The sequence below is a fragment of the Dermacentor andersoni genome, chromosome 4, assembly GCF_023375885.2.
Source record: "Dermacentor andersoni chromosome 4, qqDerAnde1_hic_scaffold, whole genome shotgun sequence".
Classification (NCBI taxonomy): Eukaryota; Metazoa; Arthropoda; class Arachnida; order Ixodida; family Ixodidae; genus Dermacentor; species Dermacentor andersoni.
The window spans coordinates 105,875,754-105,895,675 of record NC_092817.1 but is presented as its reverse complement, the minus strand read 5'-3'; the positions used below and the strand labels follow the sequence as shown (position 1 = coordinate 105,895,675).

General features: G+C 47.1%; 1 protein-coding gene across 2 annotated transcripts in view; it reads left to right on the top strand.

Moving 5' to 3' along the window:
- Positions 1-19,922, top strand: part of rk (G-protein coupled receptor rickets) — a 185,609-nt gene that overhangs the window by 121,347 nt on the left and 44,340 nt on the right. The window lies entirely within an intron of this gene.

The following is a 19,922-nucleotide window of genomic DNA, read 5'->3' as shown; positions in this document are numbered from 1 at the left end:
ATAGCTCCCGCCATTTACTACACGCCATCTTGTCTTTCACGGTACGGCAGCTACTGGATAGTTTTAAGCGAGGACGCGCGATGAAACTGCCTTACAAAGAAAATCAAGTCAGAACAGAACTTTATTAATGAGGAAATGGAAAAAGGGAGCTGTAGTCTCGATGGAAGTATTAAGGCAGGTTGGCACTGGCAATAGGGCTTGGCGACCATTATGTGGTCAATGGAGAGAACAGGCGCTTGAGAGAAGATCAGAGAAGAGGCAAAAAATGGCCGAAGGTGGCAGTATTAGAGGCAGACAGCTGACCTATGTGCAGCGGCGAAGGAGGGAAGAGTCACGAGGGGAAGGAGAGAGTGATGAAAAGATGTGCCTTGTGCCTCCGTCCATTATTAATCGTGCCCTGTCGTCCAGCTGCTATCCCGCATCAACCCCTGCGAACCACCACCATCCAGTGTCACCGCCCATATGGACAGTGCATATTCAAGAAGTTTTCTTTTAGTCTTGGTGCCCTTTATCATTTAGTTCACCTTCGTTTTTCATACGTGTACAAGGACATTCGAAAATTAAAATAAACCTGAGCTTACATAAGCATTCTCGCTTCGTGTGAAGCTTAAGTTTCGTTTAAACGTACGCTTTTTTGTCAAATTTTCTATATTGCAGTTTTCATCCTTATTTAGTTTTTTTGTTGTTGTTGGATGTAGGGGTAGGGGCTATTCTTTAGCACATAAAGAAAAGAAGAAACGTTCGATCTTATCACGCTGCTGTATTCTTATCACCGCCGCCTAAATTTCGGACTTGAGTGTACGATCACCTATAATTATACCAGTGACAGGAATTACTAGTTACTTAACTTACCAGTTATCTGAATTTACATTTACATAGAGTATAAACGCCCAAGAGGCTCTCACGCCTTTATATATGGGTTATTGTAATTTTTCACTATTTTAAACCTTAGTGGCTTTTTTTGTGGTAACCTCTTCTTGTTGCGTGCATCCTTGTATGTTATCTCAGCCAAAGTATAAAAAAATTTGTATAATCAGGAAGAAAACCGAACTGAGCGTGAAAGCTGGGACGTAGCTGGCACAACATATCCCCACTTTACTTGTCAGTTTCTCGAATGAGAAAGATAGCGACAGAGAGAAAGACAGGAATGAAAATAGTGGTAACTCGCTGTTCTTTCTGTGTCTCCCCCGTAATTAATTTTCAAAGGTCGATTCCTATATTCCATTCGAGCGCATTTGTGTTACTAGAACTGCTTGCGAGAACGTGAAGCTCGCGCGTATATTATGCGGCCTCTCCGCGGCTCGATGGCCGGAGAAGCTAATTATTGACGGAGGAACAGGCCTTATCAGCAGATGGAGAGAAGGAGAAGAAGAAGAAAGTTCCGATTCGGGGCGCTGGAACGAGCCGATAATGGTGGTGTCGAACAGGGCGATTCGTGATAATCTGGATTTTTTTAAAAGCTCGGCTAACGACAGCTGTTCGTACGCGAAAGCAAACAGTCGCATGTCATCGGGATCGTTACGAGCAGCCGCTCTTTTCAGACTGCTGGGACGACGAGCCGTGGAACGTCCCAGAAACGTGGGCGATTTACTATGCAGCTAATATAAAGAAAAGAAAAAAAAAGAAAATGCACCGAGCATTATGTGCAAGTGGCGTTTAAAGAAAAATAAAACTGATCAACGTCAAAAGTGAAAACGCGTCGCCGAAAGAAAAAAAGGAAGAAAGAGAGAGCGGCCTCGTCATTAGCGAAGAGATTTCGAAACAGAGATTGTTAATCTGACAGCGCTCGGGCTTCCTGAACTACACAGCGTTTCGATTTAAAGTGATGCATTCTCTGCCCTTTCCCCAGGGTTCGGGATTCGTCGTTATTTCTTCGCCATATTGATTTGCGGATATATATATACATATATACATATATATATATATATATATATATATATATATATATATATATATATATATATATATATATATATATATATATATATAGACATTCTATAGAGACATTCTATATAGACATCTATATCTATAGGGCATTGGCTGTGGGCTTGTCGCTGCTTTGCCGAGTAGGCAACTCGAGCCACTGCATGTATATGCCTCAATAGTCAACTTACTGCTCGCTGCTGTCTCACCTAGTAGACAACTTGGGTCAGTGCGAGTGTTGCATGACAGAAAGCTATACGGCAGTGAGTATGTTCAGCAGGACATGCGCCTATTCATGGCCAATTCCGCGCGAAGTTTACGGGCCACGGTGACACTGGGGCCTTAAATATATTTAGACATGTGCCGTACTTTCCTGCGCCCCTTCCCGTGCACTTCTTATAAAACATTCTACTCTCGACAAGCATCACGCATCTCGTCCGTTACCGTGACGCAGGCAGTTAGCAGCTGCCAGCGGAGGTCGCATCATCTGCTATACCTGGTGCAACGTCGCAGACCCAAAACGCCGAGCTTCGCGTCATTTAGACTCTCGGATGTGCGTTTCTTGCAAAAATGAAGTTTTTCCTGGCAAGTTACCCCCACTTTTTTGTACTGGGTCTATTTCTAGCCTCTTTCACGGCGCGATACCGGAGATAGCGCAGACTAAAAATGTGCGCCGCTCCAAAAGATAGATCTTGCAGCGGTGGTACCGACGCTTCCGGTGGCCTCGGTAACGGTGGTATCAGTGGCATTGTGTACCGGTGGCGCAACCGTGCTGATTGAGGGAAATCTGAGGTTCCAAAGAAAATATCAAAATTTAGACGACAACGGTAATTTGAACTTTCTTTATAATGGCGTATATCTCCAGTAAAGAGGGACGTTATAGCTATTAAATGTGCATTGCACATTTGACTCCTTCGACCAGCTAACGTGGCGGCTCGGTCACTCACTCACTCATGCATTCATTCACTCAGCCAATCACACATTCTTCTGCTCATTCGCTCATTAGAAAAGGACATATTTCTCGCATGATTCTCACACACCGCAGTAGCCCCTGTTTCCCCTTCAGTTCTCATTTCGGCCGTCACTCTTTGCTTGTGTTCTCCGTGAAACGAAAACCGTTACAGAAACCACCGCACGCAGCGTCTCAAACGACAGCGTCTGCGTCTTCAACCAGAGGCGCCGTGTCGTCTCAAAACGCAAGCTGCTACGAGGGAAGAATGCGAGAACTCTCCCCTCCCTTTACCACCTCTACCATCGCACGGTGGCGATACCACCGTGTCGTGGTACCGGTGGTAAGGGGAGCATTCTCGCATTCTTCCGGTGTGGCAGGTAGCGTTTTGAGAGGCTGTCGTTGAGGGTCTGCGCTTCTAGTCGAAGACGCAGACACTGTCGTGTCAGACGCTGCGGTCTGACACGACAGTGTCTGCGTCTTCGACTAGAAGCGCAGCGGTCTTCTCAGAATAAATTACGTGGTTCATACACCCCATTTTCACCCCCAACTCACTAGGGAAAACTTTGTTGTTCATCCACTTCAATTATAGATTGAATAGCTTTCCAACTTTTTATGATTATTTTTTGTTCTAACGCCTTTCTTTTTGTAACGGTGCCAAGTCTGCTAGCGTACTATCTTTCTGAAGTTGAAATCAACGTTGAAATCCTCCGCCTTGTGAATTTCCCCAGAACTGAGTTGCCTGAAACGAACATTTCATGGATCGTCTGTTCTAAGAAAAGCTCGGATCCTGCGGTGGAGGTGGGGGTGGGGGGTGCATTCTGTAAGAGTTCATCTAGTGGACATGTCTATTTCGTCTGCTCCTGAAGTGCTTGTTGATTGGCTGTGGCGCCTGGCTTCTGCGCACGTGCAGCCCAGCCTAGCCAATCAGAACTTCAACAGCAGACGAAGTGGACATGCCTACTAGGTGGAGTATCATATAATACTTCCCCTGTGAGAGAGAGTCGCAAAACTGCTTCAGTATGCAATTCGAGATATTTGTTCCGTATTAGTTCACACACCGCTCTGGCGCCTGTTTCCCCTTCAGTTCTCATTTCGGCCGTCACTCTTTGCTTCTGTTCTCCGTGAAACGAAAACCGTTACAGAAAGCGACGTAAAAGAATGTCGCTTATCAATGAAGGCTCAACAGAACCGAAGATATGTTTAATCTAAATGTCATCAGGAAGACCTGTTAGTAGTAGTAGAGGGAGAATAAGAATACGGGAGCACTGCGACTTGCGTCTACGTAAATCAGTAACTAAAAAGAAAGTATATTAAACGGGTTTCCGTAATAAGAGGAAACCTATCAAAAAAAAAAAAAGAAGAAGAAAGAAAAGGAAACCAAGGTGAATTGTATTATTATATCGCAGAGCAGTAGTTATCGGCTTCGTTATACTGAGCCTCTATGAAACTGAGCCTTCACAAATGGTTTCTTCACCGGACTGACGAACGCAAAATAAATATGCCCTTTTCTAGTGAGCGAATGAGCAGAAGAATGTGTGATTGGCTGAGATGAATGAACGAGTGAGTGACCGAGCCGACACTTGAAGTGGTCGAAGGACTCAAATGTGCAACGTATATTTAGTAGCTATAACGTCCCTATTTACTTGATATATAAGCCATTAAAAAGAAAGGTTCAAATTACCGTTGCTGTCTAAATTTTGATATTCTTTTGGAACCTCAGATTTCACTCAATCAGCTTAATACTTAACATTTCACTTGTGCGAAACATGACCTCGCTTAACATGATTTTGCACAGATATCTGAGTTGTGGGTAATGTAATTGCATCGCCATGCTCAATACTAAAACATACGTTGCACAGCTGAGGGTAGAAACTCGAAAGATCACGATACAATATCACGTTTTGCAGTGCATGCAAGAAGGGATTTTTTTTCGGAAGGCCATACCTAAAGGATACAAACGGCAAAGGTTCTGCGGGCGACATACCGGGAATGTCTATAGCAAAGAAAAATGGCGCAATTTTCGGACCCACCACCTTCGACGAAAGGGACAACCGCGGCATCTCCGGGTCGGAGAAAGTCGGGGGGGAGCACAGGCATGGCGTGAGATGATGTCGAAGCGTCTCCGGCTCCGGCCGCACAGACCGCGACATCTATTTCTGGAGTAGAGGGTCGCGTCGGTAGGGGAAAGAAGATTGGGCGGAGGCTGGGGAGCGAGAGCCGAGGAGAACGTGTGTACGACGCAGAACGCGCCAAGGCAAAGGAACGAACGCAAAGTCGCGCAGTGCGCCAATTAGCTTCTTCCTGCCGCCGAGGCATTCAGAAGACAAGCAGACGTTGACAGGGGCTGCTCAACGGGCGGCATTCTCGACCCACCGCAGCATGCCGGCGGACAGCTTGGACCGTGGTGCGGACAGCGTCGTCGCGCCGACGCTCTTGAAGAGTGGAGTGCTCGTCTTCGTGTCTCGGAGGCTCTCCATTAGTTCGGAGCAAGTTTATGCTGGAAGGTGCTGACATTATTTACAGTTACAGCGGGGGAACGTGGAAAGGAGCGACTAAAAAGGATTCTGAATGACACAAGAGCCCGGGAGACTGCCTTTGTTTCAGTTCGTTGTCCAATAGACTTCGCGCAAGCATTCGTATTTCGGGCGTCTGTAGTCATAAAATGGAGATAAAATTGCGCGAATTGGTGAGGGTTCAAGGTGAAAGAAACAGCCAGACAGATACGAGGACGACGACGAGCGACACGATATGAACTAGTTTGCAATCAGCGCTTCTTGTATTTGGTCACTGGCCTTGGTGCCGCTGTTGTAGACTTACCATTTAGTGACATAAGCCTCGCACCGAGGCAGTGCTCCCTTGCAATGGTCTCACGCATAAAAAAAGTATACGAGCTCGCGCAGGTGTCATCACATATCCATTGCACTGGGATGTCTCGAGATGTTTTGTTATCTGTGTCGTCATAAAAGCAACGGCGAGCTCTGAACATTGTATGTCGGCGAATATCGATGTTAGGAAATGTGCCGTAAAGGGAGATGAAGTCCAAGACGGGATTGGTATGGCGCGACTGTTTTCCCCGGTGCCTCCTCAACGGGTTCTCGCTTCTCCTGGAAGCCGAACGAAAGAAACGATGGCGTCACCGAGCAGAGGCTGCGATTCCTTGTGATACAACGGTTAAGCACATGAACTTTCTTCGCTGTTTTGGTCAAAATATCTTCTGGTGTCGTAATTTTTACATTTCTTCTATGATTAGAAACGATGTTTTCCACTATCAGCCACATGGAAGTAAAACGAAGCGACGAAGCTGCCAGCGTCTACGAAGTCAAGCAACGTGGAAATCCGTCCGTCCGTCCGTCCGTCCGTCCGTCCGTCCGTCCGTCCGTCCGTCTGTCTGTCTGTCTGTCTGTCTGTCTGTCTGTCTGTCTGTCTGTCTGTCTGTCTGTCTGTCTGTCTGTCTGTCTGTCTGTCTGTCTGTCTGTCTGCCATGCTGTCATGCTGTCATGCTGTCTGTCTGTCATGCTGTCATGCAGCGATTACTGCATGACAGCGATTGTTATGTGGTCATCATGCCGTCGTGGTCTTGCCATCGTCTTCAATCCAGCCTCGTCATCTGGTCGTCGTCATACTTTCGTTGTCACACATTCGCCGTCATCCAACTGCCCTCACGCCATCGTCATCGCGCTGTCGTCGTTATACTATCCTCATCATTTTAGAATCGTACCTCAGTGTCGTAATGCCTTCGCCGTCATACCGTCTTAGTCACTGCACCGGTGCCATGCGCTCTTCGTCATTACAACGTCGTCAATACGTCGTCGTCATGCCGCGATATTCATGTGCGATTATGGCAAGCGAGCGTCATAGTAAAATTGGCGGGTACCGGTGACAGTGTATGTCGCAAATAAGCGAAGCAACGGAAGTCTCAGAATTACTACTGCGGATTTTAAATAAACGGGACCAGCGATGTGTGTGCCGTGACATAGCTTGAATGCTAATAGCATTACCTTTGACAGTCATCGAGAGATGGGCTTCGTCGTAATTATTTTGATGCTGTTCATTTGCACAGGGAGTACGCTTTCAAGGCAATGACGTTAGATAAATATTCGAAATCTTATCAAAAGCGTCGCACTATACTAACGTACTGAATACTGCAAAGTCAAGTAGCGCTATAAGAAGTTTGTACTATTTGGGTGAAATGAAGGATTGGAAGGACGGTTAGGTTCTACCCTGTTACTAAATGGCGCTGAAAAATTTACGGTAGGAAATAACAAGTCTGGCGGGGGGGGGGGGGGGGAGGGTACATAGAGATGCGTCTCTTTTTCTGAGTACAACGGGATAACTTTTTCATTGTACGTAGACAATTTCGTAGCATCGCCTGCTGGGAGTATCCCTAGCTGCTGCTGCCTTCAAAACATAGTTCATGTGTCAGAAGGCGAAATATCCAGACGGAAACGAACGATCGTCACGGAACAACAACAACAACAACAACAACAACAACAACGACGACGACGACGACGACGACGACGACGACGACAGTGACGGCGACGACAGTGACGGCGACGACACGAGCGCAAGAGAGAGAGAAAAAGAGCACAACAGGTATACTTAACTACCATGTTCTTGGGCAATCCCCCAGTGTGGGTATGTGCCGCTAACATCCAGGGTCTACATCTACATCTGCGACAGCAGCGCCAAAGTCGACACTCCAGCGAAGCGTATTATCATACAGTGTCATGAATGCGACCAACACGCCACAGCGTGTTGATCTGCGTGACCGTTTGAACATCCTTGACATAGCATCGTCAGTGAGCGAACTGCTTGAATGACCTGATAAGCAGAAGGGTGCCGTTAGCGCACATCGCGACTTCTTTAGTGGAGACCACCCTCGTGGACGGCCTTCAAGTGACATTACGTGTTTTGTCTTGTTTAAATTGTGCTTGTTTTCTGACATATTCAGGCTGTGGCCGCGTTGTTTTTTTCCACTATCAGGTTTCCATGTTCAAATACGGATGCTATATATTCGCATACGTGAGAAACGTTGTGTGAAGTGGTTCACGCCTCTGTGATTGGTGAACGTCCTAGGTGTTAGTACTATCGGTGTTGGTGTCCGTATAGAAACACCCTTTGTGTCTTTGTGTCGTGCTCGTGTGTGGATAGTGCTTATCAACATTTTTTTTTCGTTTTGCTGTCGCTGTTCTCGTTTCTCTCTGAGTAAAGAATATGGTATTTTGGGATAGCCAGCTGTGACGATGCCTGCTTTTCAATTTTTTTAACGTCCCAAATAAATAGAAGCCGATGTTGACGACGGGGAGGAGGCAGGGGGGGGGGGTGAACAACAATTTAAAATAAAGAACGATGAACTACACACACCATCGGTCATAAATACAATGGCCAAAAAAAATATATGCGAATCCGTCAAGCGTCGCAAAAAGAAGGCGATGATATCGATATGTTACATAAACGGATGATATCTACAAACTACATAGGCTACCAAAAGCATCTCGTGCTTGCATTCTCGGAACAAACAGCACGCACGTATTTTTTATTCGGAAATGATTAGTTGCTCTGTACCTCTCTGATTACTTAAAATATGTCCGGCCTTTTTTTTTCCTTGTTTCTTATGTTCCCTTCTGCATGCGTCGTTGCTTAGAAACGTCTCGCGACTGCTGCAGTACCGGCCCCGTTCGCGACAACTGCAAATCGGAAATCCACCACCCGCAGTGCTAACTGCGCCTTGTATGGCACCGCAGTCTGACACGGACACAGTTGGCGCCGGACGGAGGCGCGGCTGTAGAAACTACACAAGCTCGCGCTGGGCGGAGTAATCGCCCGACCAAGAAGAACCCGGGAGACGGACGGGTCAAAGGGAGAGCGTGAAGGAGAGAGAGACAGTATAGACGCGTTTATACGACTCCCGGGAACGGGTTGGGTCTCTGGATGCAGGGGAATAAAGTGCCCTCGTATAACTCTTCTCACCGCCGCTATGCGGCCCGTAGGGGTCCGTCCGGCCGACTCGCTTCGCAAACGGCATACCCTCCCCCTGCGAGGGGGGAATTTATAAATTCGAGTCTCGGGTCGTTTCTCGTCTCGGGCTGTCACGGTTTGCCGGCCACTGTATAGCCCCGGCCGACCCCGCTCGCTCGCGACCTCCGCGTGTATTCTTTTTTTTTATTCGTACAGGGCTGAACGAATTTATGAATACTGTGACGGCACCCTTTAGTGTTTTTCGTTGTAGCCGTGTTCGTTAAAAGGGGAAGGGAGATGTAATGGGAAACAGGCTAAGTAGAGCGGTTTGGTTTCTTGGTCAGGAAGTCGACAAAGCGTACGAACTTCTGCGGTTATTAAGGGAATAAGTTTTATTGTTCCGCCCAGAGGAACTGGGGGGTTCGCACCGCGATGTTCCGCTTCGATAAGTGACTTGACTTAGCGAATAAATGTCGGTGTGGCGCGCAAAAGCGGACCTCAATCTCTTGCCATATTTTGTTTCGTTTGAACGCAGGCGCTGGCTTTAAAATTGTGGCCCTCACCGAAGCGATCAGCTGAAGAATTAGCGAACGCACATATTTAAATTGAATTCTGTGCTTTTGCATGCCAAAGCCGCGATTTGATTATGAGGCACGGCGTAGTGGGGGACTCCGTATTAATTTTCATCACCAGGCCATCTTTAACCTGCTTCGAATGCACTCGACACGGGCGGTTTTGCATTTCGCCCCATCGAAATGCGGCCGCCGCGGCCGGGATCCGATCCCGTGACCTCGTGCTTAGTAGCGCAACACCGTAGCCGCTAAGCCACCGCGGCGGGTCGAACGCGCGTTTTTAACTGAAGGGCTGGAAGACAACAGAGATCTTAGATCTGTGCTAAAACTTGTTCGATTCGATTTTGCTGAAATCGAACTACGGAACCTTTCGACGATAACGTGATGAGCGAATAGACCAAGCCGCGGAGTTATTCGCTTCTCTGTTGCTATTGGCTCAGTATCACCTGCTGATTAAACGCGAAAGTCAACGCGAAAATGGAAAGTTATCGTGCTCCAACTGTGACGCCATCTGTTGTGTGCGTGCTTTCGCAACCAAAGTTCAGGCAGGAATATCCGCGTCCTGCTCCTTAATTACACACCCTTATTTCATCTTATTGTCGTGCAATTAGCTTGAGGCATTTAGCAGTAAATGTGCGGCGCGAATCCTCTTTTTACCTAACACATAGGAAAATTCGATGTGACAGCGTGTATGCAGGCCTAAGTTGCTGTTTTAGACTATGCTTTAGAGAAAGGAGTAGAGTTTCGGGTTAAGATTGCTATAGGGATATATGGCGCTCTGATTGTTTACTATATATGCGTATGTATACTATATATAGTATATATACTGCATATACTATATATGTTTCCTATAGCCTGATAATCATAAGCACTAAACTGACTGTTGTAAGACTCGTCAGGACTTCGTTGGGGAGACGCGCTTCGCGAGTTTTTAAATCCACAATTTAGGTTCGGTGTTTTTCGTTTTTGTGCTTACTTCGCAGCGTTCCTGTAGACGAAGTGCTTTACATGCGCAAGTAATTCAATTTCTCAGTATTTTGGCTACAATACCAGCCAGGACCTACTATGTTTCTTGGGTTCTAAACAATTGTTTTTTTTTTCTTCTCCGTAATATTTCGAAAACAATCGCACAGAAGCAGTGAAAGGATAAGCGAGCTCAGCCATTGCCCATGTCGGAGTTGTCAGTGATTATTTTGGTTCGAGGTGGTCAAGATAAGGAACCACAGGAACGCCAGAAGCCATATGGGCAACGCATGTGTGATCGGCGCATGGTCCAACCTTCCCATTCTGGGCTTAACGGTCATACGTATAGTTTAGGCGCTCGTAGCTAATAATTAATCACGAGTGCCACTTATCCTTCTTCCTAGTCTCAGTCTGGAAGTCCTTGAAAACATGATCGCCCCCCCCCCCCCCCCCCCCCCGAAGCAGTGCTCGGGTACTCTGTCGAAATTTATGACCAGCTGGCCAACGCGCATGTCGTCACTAACATAAAAAAAAATATGTATAACATTCCCGAAAGCAAGTACAGAAAACGTGTCACGTAGCAGATACCCCGGCACGCGCTGCTTAATAAAAAAAATGAAGTTATCGACATTGTATTGGCACGATGGTCTATCGTGCCTAATGACAAAGAGAGCACGGTTTCGTTATTTGCTAACGTGGCCGCTTCCACTTTCGTCCTGCTTCATCATAAGGTTTCTGCAAATATTTTTGAAAGAACAAAAGCTTGGCGAGGGCATTGTTGAACTGGCGAAATAAAACTACTTCCCCGATTAAAGAAAACGCTCTGGAACTAAGTCGCTTATTTCACCGTTTTCCCCGGGAAACTTTGAGGATTTGGCGCCTCGAGGGATAATCCGGGCTTCTGGAAGCTATCGTACAGAGCAGAAAAGCTTAAAGGAAACAAGACGAAAAAGCTCACGCGAAAATTGAGTGCGCAAGGGTATTATTCTCAATACGGACTACATACGCACTCTACCGTGCGCCAAACACTGACAAGATCAGCTGAGCTTCTTTCTCTCTACAGCAAAGGTCGGAAGGAGGCTCGTTGTTTTGATCGGCAAGGCGTAGCTTCCAGCAAGGAACCACTACCAAAGAAACAAGGCAGTAACTTCATACGAAGAAAAGGGCGGGATCAACTCGAACTTGCCAAGTCTCGAGCTCCATGCCTTCGCATCGCGCCCGCATGAGCAACAGCCCCCCTTCCGACATCGGCGACTCGCCAGGCTGCAGGTCGTCGCTGAAAGACAGGCTCAGAGGGAGAGAGAGAGAGAGAGAGCGAAGGAGAAAGGAGGCGATGATTCTCAAAGAGCGCCGGCGCCTGGTTTTCAACACTCGCGTCAGTGGATTTCCGAGACAACAAGCGAGGGGAGGGGGAGGGGGGTTTGGATCCAAGCGGCTCCGGAACGGGGCGTCGATAAATTGTGCCAGGCTGCGTTCTGACGGTTATGGCGCGAGCGCGGACAGCGGGAATTACGCGCGTGACGTAAATTCCGATGGAATGCCCGCTCGCGCTGTCGTAAAACATCCCTTCTTCGCCCCCATCTCACTGGCAGACAGCCCGCCTCCACGTCCTCCCCAACATGCATCTCCCTCCCCCCTTTTCACTCCCTCAGCCCTTCGGTGCTCTTTGCTTTTCGTGTACGGGATGAAAATAACGGGCTATGTAACTGCGATAACGGCGGTTGTTTTTGCTTCTTAGCCAATGAACGCCTGCAACGTGACGGGTCCTTGCGACGCGAGAGGGAACGAGCAAAGGAAAGCGTCCGAAAGGGCTTGGCGCGCGAATTCCGATGGCATTCCGCAAATATCTGGGAGAAAAGGCAAGAAGGGCTCTCGGATAGAAGTGTACTGGATTTAATATAACGCAGCGTGCGATCGTATTTTGGATCGAGACGATCTTTCTGATGAAAACGGGAGAGGTTTGCCAAAAATGGTCATGTGGGGTTAGCGATAGTATGCCAGTGGTGGTACTCGTGGTTGTGATAGGTTACCTTAGCTAAGCGTCGGGCAAGTCTAGATACAACAACAACAACAACAACAACAACAACAACAACAACAACAACAACAACAACAACAACAACAACAACAACAACAACAACAACAACAACAACAACAACAACAACAACAACAACAACAACAACAACAACAACAACAACAACAACAACAACAACAACAAATTGCAAGCTGCTGCGTTTTTGCCTGGTCATCCTTCCAACTTTGCTACGGATTAAAATTCTATTCTATTCTATTCAACGCATGTAACGTGGACGGGCCGCGACACTGCCTGCGTAGTAGAGGGGTTAGGGTGCACGCCGTTCCGAAGGTCATGATGCTCGTGCAGCACGCGCTTGCAACGCTCGGTTGATCACTCTGTGTATACAGCTGGGATACACTGCGGTTAGAACGCACGTACGCACACACGCACAGAGAGAGAGAGGTGGAGAGAGAGAGAGCGAAAGAATGAAATAGAACAAGCAACTCGTCCCAAAGAAAATCGCCTGATGCATAAGCGAGCGTATTACTCATTTCATCTTGACATCATTTCTTTCTTTCCTGCTCCGCACTTTACGATGCCCACGTATTTCCGTACGCTTTTCCTTCTCCGCATTCAAAGACTGAGTACTATTTTCGTTTCCTCCGGCAAGCGGGTTATAAACGAAACATCAGGGGCGCCGCACTCCAAGCCTGCGCTTACCCGTTATACGCCTGCTTCATCTTTGGACGAACGGGCAGAGCGTGCCGTCTGGACAGCACGAAGAGAAGCACGCGGGTGCGCGAGCCTTTGCCTGCGAAATCAATATCCCGTGGTGGCAGCCAAGAAAAAAGAAAGAAGGGAGAGGCGGGAGTAGAGACGGTGCGTCCAGACGAACCAGCCAATATCGGAATCTTCGCGCAGAGCGAGGCGCGTCTGCCGGCGACGGCACTGGCGCCTGGGGCACAGCGTATACTGGAGTGGGCACCGTGATTCTATTCCCGCCTCGTGTTTGTTCACATTTGGGTCTGTGATCGCCGCAGCACTGCAAGGCGGCAACCGCACGCAATGAGGTAGTCGCATTACGGACGAAAGCGTGGCTACATGCAGGCGTCGGGGTTGACTATGTCAAACTGCTTTCCTTTTTCTTCTGGAACAAGATTGATAATAGAGAGCAAGTGAAAAAGGAATAAGGGCAGCTCCGTTGATTACAGACCAGAAAAAATTGCTGCGATGCTCCTCGGCGATGTGTTTGCTGCTGCTTATGCTTAATGCGCCTCTTCCATTCTAGCCGCTGGACGGGTTTCATCTGTATATGTGTATTAAGTGGTTCTCGGAGAGAAAATTAATTTAACCATAGAAGCAAAAGGAAAAGTTTGATAGTCGGGTGCTGGCCAGTGCATTGCTTTCCCTTTCGCAGAAGTACTGCGCGCAACCACTACCTCTCCGTTAAAGCACAGTTTAAGACAAGTAGCATATAAAGCAAAATGAAAAGAGGATTTTGGGTTGAAATAAATTTAGGCAAGGACTTGTCTCTCCGTAGGTGTTATTAAGTTTGCCTTCAAAAGTTGCACTACGACCTTCGGCCTGAATCGCTTGTATCGTGTTAACCATAGGCGACCAAAAAAAAAAATGAAGAAAATAAAAAAGGAAACGGAGCTGGCGGACCACACGGGCCACCATGAGCGGGCCAAGGCCTCGAACGCGGTACCTTGGCGCACACGTCGCTGCGAATATGTCGGTTATAAGACGCTCGTACAACACCTAAGCAGAACATTCTACAATTACTGTGACGGCATCTGTACCTTCAATCTACAGGAGATGCCTGCTCTCCCTTGAAATCCTCGCACATGTTCAACAAATCCAAGTGTTAGGTTGAGCCTGTAGGCGGTGTATTCTTGGAACTACTGTCCAACGAAGATGGAAGCGAACTGTGGAAGCATAGGGACCGTGTTGAGTTGCGAAGATGTTTAGTTACTTTATATAGAGAACATAAATATCGGATGTGAAATAACACGTAAATGCAAAACGAAAACGCACTACTAACAAATACCCCTGAGGTAACATATCTTTTTCAATGGGTATTAAAGGCGCCAGGGCCAGTTCTTGCCAAAGAGCGTCGAAATAACGCATTACACGCTGCAACTTTCGCAATATATCAAGTTGCAAACATTTATGACGTCAAACATGTCCCCATATGACACTTATTACCCAACAATACAATCAGCACATTGAGCTAGCGTGTATATACGTGGTGCCTTACAGGAAGAAATAAACGTCACTAGAAATGAGGAGCTCTGGTTTCCTTATCTAATTTTGCATAAGCCGGTTTTGCGCAATAGCCTGCCAAGTGATGCTATACGCCAAGGCTGGGGAACAAGGACAAAGGAAGATGGTGACACAACACGGCGCCTTCCCGTGCACTTTTATTGTAGCATTGATATCGCGTCATGTCCAACTAAGAAACACAACCCCATGTAACAGCATCCTGTTGGGTACCTTGAGTTACTTTTCACGCGGACTTTCCGGTCGACTAAAGTTCGTCGCCACCAACTATAGCGAAGTGGTGTCTGCGTCGGCTCAGATCTGATACTCAGTTCCACGCACAGTGACGCCGAAGTTAGCGTAGTTAAAAAAATAAATTCTGTGGAGTAATAGAAACTTGACCGTACTTTTGGCCCAGACGTTTGTTCACTGATACTGACGTCAGAGTTTGTCGTGGAGCCAACGACGTACGTCCACGATAAAGCGTGCCAAGAATGAATGACGGGCAATGAAACGTGCTGTGGGGTGCAAAGGCACGAGGGACTCGCTGAGGGCACGCCTTAGCAGCGATGGATGAAGCGGAAGTGCGAAAGGAAACGCGAGGAAGCAGGCGCCGCTTCCGATTCTCCCCTTCCACTTGCGGGGGAAGAGAAAGCCGGAAGCTGGAGTTGTCGCCAAGCTGCGCCAGCAACATTTTATCTTATTTTCTTTCTTTCGGGCCAAGAAGGCTAAACAAGTGGCCTGTCTGCCCAACCACTGGAGGTACTGAATCGAAACATTTTCGTGCGAGAAATGACTTACCGTGTCTTTCTTTTTCTTTTTTTTTGACGTTTCTTGTTGCGCTTTTCCCGCTTCTAGCGTTCCCACTCCACAGTGGGGACCTCTCCGTATTGTTGGCTCTTGCTTACTCTGCACGCATGCACTTTCTGGTCAAAGTTGTGGGAAACATCGTAGTTATCTCGCTCCAACCTTTCATTACGCTCCTTTCCTTGTTACTAACGAAACGTGAAAGTTAGATAAATAAACAAAGCTTGAAACGACTTCTAGAGCGTTTCTTTCTTGTCTTTTTTTTTCCTTTTCGGGCTGCTCCGGAAAATTGCGTTTGTGCGATATTGCAAAAACGTGCTTTTTTCTTCGTGTTCTCTTGAATATTGTTCCTTCCTTATCTTTTTTTTTTGCGATGAGAAATTCCACGGGTTATTGTGCTGTTTATCGGCTGCCCTGAAAGTGAGGACACGCGAGGCAAACACTCGGAACCCCGGACCGACAGAGCCGCGCACGGTGGTCAGCAAACGTGAATACGTGCAGCATATAACACAAATAAGTGAATGCTTTGGGCATATGCTCTGGTGGCTATCAGGGAAAGTCGGCGCGAAGAGTAGTTACTTTTCTTTGTTGGTATAATTTTTCTGGTAACAAGAAACCAGACGAACTCATGAGTTTAGCCCCGCCAAAAAAAAAAAAAAGTACTAAATAACCACCAGCCTTTGAAAGAGACAATTCGCTGCCGTTCAAAATAACCTTCAACCTCACGGTTGAGCGAGAGCTTGATCGTGCTGTTTTAGAGGAGGTGTACAAATGGGGCCAGGCAGTCTGCGTTGTAAATTCGCGAGGGAACGAGCTTTCACCGCACTGAACATGCTGCAATTGGGTAGTTGACGTAGAACACTGCATTCAGTGACATGGTGCATCTGGTGACGTGGAACACTGTATATTGGGACATGGAGTGAGAGAGCGAGAGAGAGAGAGAGAGAGAGAGAGAGAGAGAGAGAGAGAGAGAGAGAGAGAGAGAGAGAGAGAGAGAGAGAGAGAGAGAGAGAGAAAGAATGAGAGGAAAATAGAAATAGGGCGACGAAATATGTTTGAGCAATTGGCAAGTGAGTGCAACCTCTATCCTGCCGGTGCGGCTCCTGCCACACACACACACAAAAAAAAAAGATCGTCTCTCGCTTTCTCGCTTGTTTCAGTGACATTGAACTCGTAGGCAAGTGGTACAGCGCTTTTGTCCTGGAAAACTGTCCCCAGGCTGAGAGGGATGTGGCTCCAGCTTCTATAGTCTGTTCTCCCAGATGTCTGTCATCTGTTGAAGAATGATCACAGTTCTTTCCTTCGCCTATCTGTTCTCCAAAGAGCTGTTGCATCTCATGCATTTTCTGCTTCCTTATAGCTTTCCTTTTTATCTTTGAAGTTTTCTTCATAGCTCTTCCAAGATTGTCCCTTCATGCCTTTCCGTGTTATTTAGTAATAACACAGAAAGTCCACCGAGCATTCCCTGCATTCTCTTCAGTGGGAAAGCCCACTGAACGTTCCCACACCTCTTAAAGAGATTTGTGATCATTTTTAGTATCATTGTGCTGGATTGTGAAGAATTGCGTAGAGTAAAACGGGCAGCGGATACTTGCGAGGTTCTGGATAGATTATCAGCTGTTATTAGCTGTCTTTATCTCCCGTCGCGAGATTATGTAAAGAGAGAATCGAGTACGGTCTAAGATACGAAGAGGAAAACGAAGCACTATACGCTGAACCGTGCAGCGTTATCTCTATCGCAAGTGGCGTGGACGCCGCGCTCAACGTATCAAACTCGCAAGTGCCATTGCCGAAAACCATTCCGTCCTCGATTTATTTTTGGTCCTGACATAGGCACTGAAAGCGCGACGGACCAATGCCCGCAGCATCCATCAATAAATCATCACACTCCATCAATGCGAAATCCCATTCCGTATGTACAGTCGCTTCTTGAAAAAGAGCCAGGAGGTATTTTCTTCTCAACGTATTTCTTTCTATGTATGACTTTCCGCAACCAGAGTCGATGTGGAGGAGCTCGTCTCGAAGACGCTCTATAGGATAAGATGTCTGGGCGCGGCACTTGAGCAGCCAATAAATATGAAGCGGCTTCCCGGAGGCGACATACGTGGACCCCATCACCGCGTGACGCGGCGCCTGAACCATCCGTGGTCCATATCGTTGTCCCCCTGAATGCCGAGAGCCTGCTGGGCCGGGTTACTCGTGGCCGCACGTCGCGCTCTCGACCGACGGCTCAAGCACGTCTCGACACCTTCCCGCCTCTTTGAGTGTGATTGATCGTGCGTGTCCTTGAAGCGCTCGCCGCCGCCGAGCACGGTGTGCCGCGTGAACGAGATACGGCGCTGCCCTTCTTTGACTTGCATACACATGGTGTACTTTGCGGCCCCAGGACGTGCGGGGGCCCCCTATGTAAACCCTCTCTATTTCGAGGCGGATAAATTTGATCGTTCGGGGGATCGTGTGAACACGCTTCGTGTGACGGAGTGGCTTTGCGTGTGCGACGAAAAACAGAGACGGTTTGAGAAAGACGAGATTAAAAATTATAAGAAAATAAAAAAAAAATACGAAGAAGAAGAAAGCGGAAGCGTATTGCTGAGGTCAATGACCTTCCCAGTTTTGTTCTTTCTGTTTTTAATCCTTTCATGTTAGTTTTTGGCATACTGTCGGTCATCCCTATGGCACGAAGTGGCGGCTGTCCCGTGCGCTGCATATAGCAAATAGGGGGACGTGACAGTGCCTTCAATCGGCCTTGCTACACTACCATGTTGTACACTTTTAGTCGGCAAGCTTAAATATGTACATTTCATCCTTTGTTTAATACGTATTTCGAAGTCTGTATATTGCTGCCCTAGATGCTCGTACACTTTGTAGCGATGAATGGCACTTGTCATCACGTACACGCGTCTGTGCCTGTAGGCTTTGCTCCTTTCTTTTTTAGCCAGCTATTTATTATTCCGTAAAAATTTACCTTTCTTCACTTTTTCTAGCGCTCGCCCATACTGCTACTGACAATAATGCAGAAGAACATAGCTCAGGTCTACCTCTCTGCCTTCCTTTACATTAATCGTTCTGCTCTCTCTCTCTTTCTCGACGTCACCTAGTTTACGAACACACGATTGGACCATACATGTTTCATTGTTGTTATCGCTGTTTCTTTCTGAAAAGAAAAGCGCAAGTTTTCCTAACGTCCATTAATACGTTATTTGTTTTTATTTGCTGAAAAGCGGCTACGCTCACTGCGGCGAGATGGCGCTGCTTTTTCCCACCTTTATACTTTAGTGTCCTACAGTAGGTGGTATCCAAGTCCACGCCCCTGTCGTTACCTCTGGATATGCAGATCTTGAAGGCTATGCTTTGGCTGGTTGCATGCGGCGGAAGTGATTTTCAAAGTGGGAAACGCGTCATAGTTGTTGAGTTTTGGACACCACCTATACTGTGCGGGTTTTTGTCGTATCATAATATCGTTTTCGTCCCGCCATACAGAAACCGCGCTTCCCTCCACCGAGTGTCGCCCATTTTTCAACTATATATGCAGGCGCCGCCGGAAACAGCGCACAAAATGATCACGTTCTGCCAATTGTGAGATTAATGCCTTCCGCTTCTCTTTTATTTTCGTTCGAGCTATTTCGACTAACGTGCAGCTTGCACTGGGGAAGCGAAAAACCTCTGTTAACTCATTTCTCAAAGCACTTCCTAGTTTATCTTTCCTCCTCTCTCTCTTTCTGTAGTTGGTTACGAATTTTGCAGTAGCTGATATATTTATACAAATTGTTTCAGCTTGATTCTTCAGTTTTGTTGAAAGAAGAAAAGATATGAAAGGGAGCCTCAACCCCTCAAACAAACAAACAAACAAACAAACAAAAAAACAAACAAACAAACAAACAAACAAACAAACAAACAAACAAACAAACACGCACACAAGCAGAGGGAGGGACGGACGGACGGACAGACAGACAGACAGACAGACAGACAGACAGACAGACAGACAGACAGACAGACAGACAGACAGACAGACAGACAGACAGACGGACAGACGGACGGACGGACGGACGGACGGGCGGACGGACAGACAGACAGACAGCGTGCTTTCTGTGCTGGTGGCCGTAGATGAGACAAGTTCTGTGCGCTTGTGTTGGTGTATGTGTCGCGCTTTTTGATATTTTCTTCTTTCTTTCGCTTTGGTTTTTCCTTGAGCAATATATTTGGGATTTTGGCATAGCCGGCTCCAACGTAGCCTACCTTCCCATCCATCTCCATCTAAACAACAACAATATAAATCGAGGAAGAAAGAAAAAAAAAAAGGAGACAACATGGTGCGAAAGAGGCGAAGTAAACTAAAAATTCATTTTTATCTTTTTCTTTTTCAAAAAGGTTAAGCGTGCCCGGTCTTTTCAAATGCATTTCGGAGAAGGAAGCAGCCGAGCACTGCGCGAGCGCATGTCTACTCCTTCGTAACCAGCGCTGTTTTGCAATC